The following is a 10,381-nucleotide window of genomic DNA, read 5'->3' on the forward strand; positions in this document are numbered from 1 at the left end:
CTTAAATAGCTATGGGTTCTTCTTTATACAATAACTAGTCCTTCACACCAATCTCCTCCACAGGAAAAACCATCGAATGATCTCCAATATACTTTTTAGCATTGATACATGAAATACAGGATGAACAAAAGCTAAACTTGGGCAAATCTAGCTCGTAAGCAATCCCACCAATCCTTCTCATAATTTGATAAGGGCCTATATAACGAGGACTGAGTTTTGCTTTCTTCCCGAATCTCATGAATCCCTTCAAAGGGGAGACCTTTAAAAACACCTAATCATCAACCTCAAATTCTAACTCCCTTTTTCTAATATCTGTGTAAGACTTCTGGCGACTTTGAGCCGTCTTAAGATGCTCTCTAATGAATTTCACCTTCTCCATCGCTTGATGAATAAGGTCGGGTCCAAATAAGCGGGATTCACCCACTTTATACCAACCAACCGGTGACCTATAGCTTCTCCCATATAGAGCCTCAAAAGGAGCCATTTGGATACTGGAATAATAGCTATTGTTATAGGCAAATTCTATCAACGGCAAGTGATCTACCCAACTTCCTTTAAAGTCAATCACGTAAGCCCTCAATATATCTTCTAAGGTTTGAATGGTGCACTCTGCTTGCCCATCCATTTGACGGTGAAAATCAGTGTTAAGATTTACTTAGGTACCTAAACACCTCTGAAAAGACCGCCAAAATTGAGAAGAGAATTGCGTACCTTGATCAGATATATAATAGATATTGGAGCCCCATCCAAACAAACTATTTCCTGGATGTACATCTTAGCATAATCATCTCCCAAATAATTAGTCCTCACAGGCAAAAAGTGAGATGATTTGATTATCCTATCTACAATTACCCAAATAGAGTCATATTGATTTCGGGATCTCGAAAGTCCTGTAATAAAGTCCATGTTGATCATCTCCCATTTTCACATAGGCAATGTAATCTCTTGGGAAGTGCCACCTAGACTCAAATGCTCCATCTTAACTTGTTGAAAGTTTAAACACTTAGCCACAAAGTTAGCAACATCTCTTTTCATGTTAGTCCACCAATAAATTTTCTTGAGATCATGATACATTTTAGTAGAGCCAGGGTAAACAACATACCTAGAAGTGTGATCTTCATCAAGTATCCTTTCTCATAACCCATCCACATCCGGCACACATAACCTACCTTGATACCTCAAAATCCCATCACCCCCAAATTTAAATGCCATTATCTTTGGTTGACTAATGTCTTACTTAATCTGCATCAAAATGGGGTCTCTGGTTTGTTTTTTCTTAACCTCAGCACATAGGGATGACTTAGCTACCTCTTGTACGAACACTCCTCCATCCTCATAATCTAGCAGTCAAACTCCGAAATTAGCAAGCTGATGAATATGCTTTACTATATTCCTCTTCCCTTTCTCCACATAAGAAAGACTGCCCATAGACAGCTTGCTAAGGGCATTAGCCACCACATTGTCCTTACCCAGATGATAATGAAAGCTCATATCATAATCATTCACCAACTTTAACCACTACCTCTGCCTAAGATTCAGTTCTTTCTGCGTGAAAACATACTGCAAACTTTTGTGATCAGTAAACATATCAACATGTACCCCATAAAGATAATGGCGCCAAATCTTTAGTGCAAAAACCACTGCCACTTACTCTAGATCATGGGTGAGATAGTTTTTCTCATGCACCTTTAATTGCCTAGATGCATAAGCTACCACCTTACCATGCTACATAAGTACATACCCAAGTCCCACCTGGGACGCATCACAGTAAACCATAAATCCCTCTGTACCCTCAGAAAGGGTAAAAACTGGTGCAGTAGTCAAGTTGTCTTTTAGTTTCTCAAAACTATTCTCACAAGAGTCAGACCACAAGAATTTTGCCTTTTTCTGAGTCAATCTGGTAAGTGGAGCAGCTATGGATGAAAAACTCTCTACAAATCTCCTGTAATACACTGCTAAACCTAAGAATCTCCAGATGTCAATTGGAGTCATGGGTTTGGGCCATTTTCTCACTGCCCCAACCTTTTGGGGGTCAACATTAATTCCCTTGCTAGAAATAATATGCCGCAGAAAAGCAACAACACTAAGCCAGAATTCACACTTGGAAAACTTCATATATAACTCATGGTCCTTAAGAGTCTGAAGGACGATTCAGAGGTGATTGGCATACTTCTCCTCACTCTTAGAGTAAATAAAGATATCATTAATAAAGACTATGACGAACAGATCTAGGAACTGATGAAACACCTTATTGATTAGATCCATAAATGTTGTGGAGGCGTTAGTCAACTCGAAGGGCATAACTAAGAATTCATAGTGACTATATCGGGTTCGGAAGACTTTTTTGGGAATGTCAGCCTCCCTAACCTTTAACTGATAGTACCCTGAATAAAGGTTTATTTTGGAGAAATATTTAGCACTTTGGAGTTGGTCATAGAGGTCATCAATTCTGGAAAGAGGGTACTTATTTTTAACTGTGACTTTATTCAGCTGATGGTAGTCTATGCACATACGGAGGGAGCCATCTTTCATACGCACGAAAAGCACCGAAACACCCCAGGTAGAGACACTAGGATGAATAAAGCCTTTGTCAAGAGGTTTTTTAACTGTTCTTTCAATTCTTTCAATTTTACAGGAGCCATTCTATATGGCAGAATAGAAATTGGCCGAGTGTCTGGCAACAGGTCAATGCCAAAATCTATCTTCCTATCTGGTGGTATCCCAGGGAGATCATTAAGAAAGACTTCTGGGAATTTATTAACTACTAGAACTGACTGGAAAGAAGGACTTTCAGCACTAGAATCTTTGACCCAAACAAGATGATACAAACATCCCTTAGATATGAGCTTATGAGCTCTAAGATAAGAGATGAACTTCCCTCTAGGTGCAAGAGAATACCCTTCCCACTCCACTACTGGATCATTTGAAAAAAGAGAAATTGACCTTTTTGGTCCTATAATCTAATGTAGCATAACATGAATGAAGCCAATCCATTCCCAGAATAGCATCAAAATCAATCATATCAAGTTCTACAAGATCACCCATAGTATTACGATAAAAAATAAACTCCATACAATCTCTGTAAACTCTCTTAGACACAATGGAATCACTAACAAGGAGGAGATAGAGAAAGATTCTAGAATATTTTTGAGTTCAAAACCAAAATTCACTACCACGTAAGGGGTCACATAAGACAAAGTAGACCCCAAATCAAGAAACACATATACATCCCGAGAAAAGATTCGTAATGTACCAGTAACCACATCTGGTGAAGCCTCTAAATCCTTGTGAGTAGACAAGGCATATAGCCGGTTTCGGCCACCTCCAGTAGTAGACGTAGTACCCTTTGGTGGAGAAGCTGTGGAATTTACCTGGGACTTAGCACCTCCAATATTTTCTCTAGCTGAGGAATAGTCCCTCATGATATGGCGCAGCTAACCACATCTAAAACACAATTACTTCTGCATTGGCATCTTCCTAGGTGATTCCTCCCACAAGTACCACAGAGAGGGAACTGCAGGAACGGCTAGGTTACACTCCCCTCAGACTGAGTACCCTGAACTCTAAGCCTATCTCCTGGCTGGAACTACTGCTCACCCGAAGATCAAAGCACAGGTGCACTTGCTGAAGACTAGGCATTGCTCTAAAATTTCTTCTTAGACCATTTCCTATCCCAATTGCCACCTTGATGTTGACTGACATTCTTATTAACAACCATAGCTCTCTTAGCGTACCTTTCTCTTTACCTTACCTCTGCTTGCCTCTTCTTCTTCTCCTCTTCTACCTATTGCATATGCACGGATAACCTGGAGATATCCATGTCCTTGTTCAGCATTGCCCCCTCATATTCTAACACCAAATCATCCGAGAGACCAGATGCAAACTTTCTAATATGAGCCCTCATATTGCCCACCAATTTCGAAGCATAACAGGACAGCTGGGTAAATGTCAGTGCATATTCTTTGACGGTCATCTTTCCTTGCTTTAGATTAATAAATTTTTCAGCTTTTGCTTCCCGTAGCTCCTGGAGAAAGAAATGGTCCAGGAAGGCCTATACAAAATTACCCCATACAGCAGGTTATACATCCTCACCCCTCAAATTTTCCCACTTATTATACCATTGGTTAGCTACATCCTTCAGCTGATAGGCTGCCAACTCAACCACTTTAACCTCACTAGCATGCATGACTCTGAATATTTTCTCCATTTCATCGACAAACCCTTGAGGGTCCTCCTCAACCTTGGTACCCATAAAGGTGTGTGGGTTCAGCCTCATAAACTGGCCAATCTGAGTAACTTCAGATGAACCAGGCAAAGAATTCACACCTCCAGAACGACGAGACTGAGAAGCCATTGGCTGAGCTATTATATGAATGGACTGATGGAACTCAATATTTGAAACTTTTCTCTGAGGAGATTAGATATGGTCAACACCGGACCGAGAAGACCAAGGTGTACTAGTTTGGACTGGAGAAACTCCGATAGTAGTAGTGAATTCTGGGGTCGGGCTCTATAATGGGTCCGCATTCCATGAATAGGGCGGACATCATCAGCATAAGTGTTCTTCTTATTAGATCTACGGGGAGGCATGATCAATCTCTAAAATATAGTAAATCATGAGTTAGGGAACATTCAGACTCTATAGCATGAACTAGAACATGAAGAAAAGAGAAACATTCCTAAATTTCTCGTAGCCTCCTCCTTATAAGTGTTACACGTTATACATCTATAAAAAAAACTCTACTCGACACGACTTCGTAGACACCCTAGGACCCTGAATCATGCTATGATACTAAGTTTGTCATGACCCTAACTGAGGTCCTGGTAGCGACGGACATCCCAAACCATGAAGTACCGAGAGACCCCATAGCATGTAATCATAAGCATAACTCATATGTTATAACAATGAGGAAGATAAACTGAAAACATGGTAGTCCCATAAACAAACTTGTAACTTCATAACATCGTATCAAAAAGGGAAGCCCCAAATCCAACCTAAAACAGTCTACGCAGTCTCTACTGAACTAAAATAATAGTCTGTCTAAACAGGCACAAGGCCCTCGGCTGGACCATAAAATAACTTAAAACTAAAACATGCATAGAATGCCTTTCAAAATAAGGAACGCTCACCAACTCTGAACTCTTGGAACAATCTACTGGTTTGCAGGACTACGGGACTGGGCCTCAGAACCTGAAATATAGGGGGTTAATACTCGAAAGAACTGGTACGTAGAACAATAAAAAAAATAACATATATTTTTATACAACATAAGTGAGACCATTTCATAAAGTAACTTAATATAAGATAATTGAAAACATATGGTCATAATTTAAGAAAAAGCTTCAATTCATAACTATAGAACATTGACTCAACTTGTTGCTTTACTTCTGAGCTAGATAATACACCCTACAAATCGTAGTACATATGGGCTATATGGGTCTTCCATTTGCTCTTCGGCCAAGCTCCCAACCCTATATTTGCCGCAAGAGGGTGGAGTGCTGATAATCTGATACGGCACAGGGCTGTTGCTAGCGTATAATCCCTATTATAGGACATCATAATCCTATCTCAGCAAAACACAGTTTTGAGCGGTAAGCTATCTGAACTCGCGCCTTCTTCGGATAACCATCTAGCTCTATTAAAGTCCATTTTTAGTTCTTTAAAACATGCATCTTATTGAAATCATGATCCAAAATCTAAAAAGTTTGTAGTCTAGTCTATCCTGAGTCTATTATGGCATTCATTTATTTTGGTATCGTCATACCAAGACTTGTAAGTCATATATAAGTCATATCATGTCATGCCTTAGGCCTTTCAATCAAAACATGTTATTTAACCACTAAAACATTTAGATACTTCAAGAGAGTTCTTATTTCAAAACATATGAAACTCATGCAAAATACTCTTTTTTTAATACTTTGACAAAGTGTGGTCATCTATTTCGTCAATCACATGCAAGTCCTTTATTAGGAAACATGAGTATTTATAAAACAAGGAAAAACCACTCTCAATTCATTTATAAGACAATAACAATCTATAAACATTGGAAAAATATTTAAACTTGAATGTTTAATCATACGTGTAAACAATCCACAACATTATTAAGACAATGGGTTTCATAACAAAAGAGGAAATTACATAAATCACGCTCTCATATAACTTCTCAAACTAATACAACATGTACACATGAAAACAAATCAAGTTCGGGAAACAACCTCATAGTTTATACAAGATTTTATCTTAAAATGGGTTTACAATGGATGCTCTTCAACCATTTCAAAACCCACCTCATGTACAAAACTATATACATTAAAAGCTTGTTTGAACAATAAATTTATGCCCATGGAGTTTAGTATAGTCCCACGTACCTTAACAATAACGAAAACGTTAGGAAATTGACCTTTGAAGCCTAAGAGTTCAAACCCTAGGTAGTTTTCTTTTCTTGTGCTTAAGGAAGATGAATTGGGGATTTTATGAGTGCTAATACGTGATTAAGGACTTTAATTTCATATATACTGATTTAGAAATGGATATGGGAGGATTAAAAAACCTTATTTCTCTCAAATAGTACAAAAAAGAGCACTTTACGCTACTTTGCCTTTGCAATCCGGCGCACATCAATGACACAGGAAAGTGTGTGACGCACAACCAATTACACATCCCCCAAGCGGGCAATGCACACCCATTGCCTAGACCCAAGTGGGTGATGCATGTCAATCACCTAGCTATTCCAGTGGTTGTTGGCGATGGCCATGCGATGCACGGTCTTAGCATGGGGTGTACCTTGCGATGCACACTTAATTTCAAGGTATTAAAACACCCCCAGCACCTCCTACAACAAGTAAACATGGCCTACCATTGATACAGGGGTCCTAAAGGTCATTTTAGAGAGCGTTATTTGAGTAATACAACTACGGGATGTTACATTATCTCCTCCCTTTGGATCATTCATCCCTGAATGATGACTAGGAACACAATAAGCGTAATTCCAAACGTTACATGTGTTGACACTCAATTTTAGCTCCCTATACTTAAAATTAGCGCATTTAGGCTTCCTGATCGTTAAAATGCATAAAATGCAATTTTTCATTCATTTTTATAATTTTTAACAAATTATTAGAAACTTTATTATTTTAGGATGTTTTGTCAATTTACTGTCATATTTTAATTGTACATAATTTATTGATAATTATACTTAATTTTGTAAATTTTAGAATTTTCATCAGTTTATTATCATTTTAAATTTTTGCACAACCATCTGCATATGTACTCAACATAGTTCTGCAATTCTTTAGTGCGCAGTATAATTTTAATTATTTATAGCATATTAAATTTTTTTCAAGATAATTATATTTTTTATTTATTGTTTATATTTTTCTATAATTATACTTCAAAATTTATATTTTTGTACATTATTTAATACGACCTGCAAATGTAAAACGATTTAATTATTTTGATACGCAGAGCAACTAATCAATCAAGTTAAATCATGTCAACTTTTTAAAAAATGACAATTGTGATGACTGATTAGATGTTTTACCCTTTGATCAATATATATTATTAAATTATTGAAAAGAATATTTTTTTATTTTTTGAATAAATACGAGGGGTTAGCTTTAAATTTTTTTAGAAAAAGCTCAAAAATACCCCTGAACTATATAGAATAACTCAAAAATGCCCTTCGTCAGATTTTTGGCTCAAAAATACCCCTCCATTAAATATTTGGCTCAAAAATACTCCTCCCTAACGAAATTCAGAAAAGAATCAAAAATACCCCTCCATTAAATATTTGGCTCAAAAATACCCCTCCCTCTAACGAAATTCGGAAAAGGATCAAAAATACCTCTGAACTATCTGAAATGGGTCAAAAATACCTCGCTGCTAAATATTTGGCTCAAAAATACCCCTCCCTTAACGAAATTAAATTATTTCGATTATTTCGTTAATTTATATAAAGTTCATCATTTAATTTATATTTCGTTAATTTCTTTAAGTGAAAATATATATTTTGTTAATTTATATTTCATTAATTTCTTTAAAAATTAAAAAGATGTAAAGTGAAAATACCTTTTTAGAATAAATGTATGTTTATTTTCCAAATCAAATTCAACCAATTTATATTATAATTCAAATACTTTTATTCATTATCTTATTATTAAAATTTAAAAAATACTTTTATGTAAAAAAAATTAAAGTATTAGGGTTAAAAAGTTAAAGTTAGGGTTTAATTCAATCGAAATAATTTAATTTCGTTAAGAGAAAGGGTATTTTTGAGTCAAATATTTAACAGAGGGGTATTTAACGAAATTAAATTATTTTGATTATTTCATTAATTTATATAAAGTTCATAATTTAATTTATATTTCGGTAATTTCTTTAAGTGAAAATTTATATTTCGTTAATTTCTTTAAAGATTAAAAAGATGTAAAGTGAAAATTCCTTTTTAGAATAAATGTATGTTTATTTTCCAAATCAAATTCAACCAATTTATATTATAATTCAAATACTTTTTTTCATTATCTTATTTTAAAATTAAAAAAATACTTTTATGTAAAATAATTAAAGTATTAGGATTAAAAAGTTAAAGTTAGGGTTTAATTCAATCGAAATAATTTAATTTTGTTAAGGGGAGAGGTATTTTTGAGACAACTATTTAACAGAGGGGTATTTAACAAAATTAAATTATTTCGATTATTTCGTTAATTTATATAAAGTTCATCATTTAATTTTTATTTCGTTAATTTCTTTAAGTGAAAATTTATATTTCGTTAATTTCTTTAAAGACTAAAAAGATGTAAAGTGAAAATACCTTTTTAGAATAAATGTATGTTTATTTTTTAAATCAAATTCAACCAATTTATATTATAATTCAAATACTTTTTTTCATTATCTTATTTTTAAAATTAAAAAAATACTTTTATGTAAAAAATTTAAAGTATTAGGGTTAAAAAGTTAAAGTTAGGGTTTAATTCAATCGAAATAATTTAATTTCGTTATTAGGAGGGGTATTTTTGAGCCAAATATTTAACAGAGGAGTATTTTTTATTCATTTCAAATAGTTCAGGGATATTTTTTTATCCTTTTTCGAATTTTGTTAGAGGAAGGAATATTTTTTAGTCAAATATTTAATCGAATGGTATTTTTAAGTTAAAAATCTAATGAGAAATATTTTTAAGGTATTTTAGATAGTTAAGAGATATTTTTAAGCCTTTTCCATAATTTTTTTTGGGTAAAAATATGTTTTGTTTTGTATTATAAAAAAGGGGAAGGGATATATTTTTTGTACACACTGACGCACAAACACCACAAATACACACATAAAATCTGTTTCTTTCTCTCTCTCATTTCATCTGCTCTCCTCTCTTTCCAGCCACCAACCAGTGCCACCCCCTTTCACTCTTTCCCACCGCCGGCGACCACCATCCCAAGTTGCAAACTCCTTATTAATTCACTTTCTTCGCTATCTCACTGGAGTTGATGGCCGGTGAGTTTCAACCACCAACAAAAACCATCTGCCGCCCCAGCTTCCTCTCTTTCTGTCGTCTACCGCCGCTGCCTGGCCGGAGGTAGTGACCGGAACAGATTTGGTCGAAAATTCCTCTCCGGTGTTGCTCCGGTAAAATCCGTTGAAGCAACACCGATGATCCATTCTCTTTTGACTGCTATTATTTTTTTCTGTTTATTTTCAGATTTGGCCGGAAACCATGACCATGTTACCGGAAAAACTTAAAACCCGGTGAAAGCTTCTTCTTTTCGCTTTACCATTATTTTGCATGTTTTGTGGAAATAAATTTGAAGTGTCGCCATTTTTATTTTGGACTATTTTTACATTATTTTATTAATTTTGGGTTGATTTTGCTTGAATTTCTCTTCGATAATCTATGTATGTTTGTTTTCATGGCTGCTTGATCTTTTTCGTGATTTTTTTTTGGACATATTGATTTTGTTCTCCAATGTTTTACTCCTCACAGTTGATGTTTACTCAAGATTAAATCTTATGCAATTGATGATTCATTATTTTCTTAAAAAAATAACTTTTTAGAGACGATTTGATTCACCATCACAATTTTATTTAGTTTTTTGGAAATTGCCATTTTTAATTTGGTTCCAAGTTAGACTATTTTAGTTGAATGTTTTGGTTTTATTTTATTCTACGATATTAATAAATTATTTGAATAATAATAAAATTTCTCCGTTAATCTTTGATATCTCCTCAAGACAAAAGACATAAGACATATTTTATTTTTATCTTTTATTTTTTTATTATTTAATTACTTGTATTTGATTGTTTCTTCTATATTCAGGATTAATTTAGGGCCCTTTGGCCATGAAAATTTTTTCCTCTTTTTTGAAAAAAAATTTCAAAGTTGAAAATTGTGG

General features: G+C 34.6%; 1 long non-coding RNA gene across 1 annotated transcript; it reads left to right on the top strand.

Moving 5' to 3' along the window:
• Positions 1–9,300: 9,300 nt before the first annotated feature.
• LOC124889298 lies at positions 9,301–9,936 on the top strand. The gene is made up of 2 exons (XR_007048171.1): positions 9,301–9,567; positions 9,691–9,936. It is a non-coding gene; the product is annotated as an uncharacterized LOC124889298 (long non-coding RNA).
• The last annotated feature ends 445 nt before the right edge of the window (positions 9,937–10,381 follow it).

Source organism: Capsicum annuum, chromosome 12, assembly GCF_002878395.1.
Source record: "Capsicum annuum cultivar UCD-10X-F1 chromosome 12, UCD10Xv1.1, whole genome shotgun sequence".
NCBI lineage: Eukaryota > Viridiplantae > Streptophyta > Magnoliopsida > Solanales > Solanaceae > Capsicum > Capsicum annuum.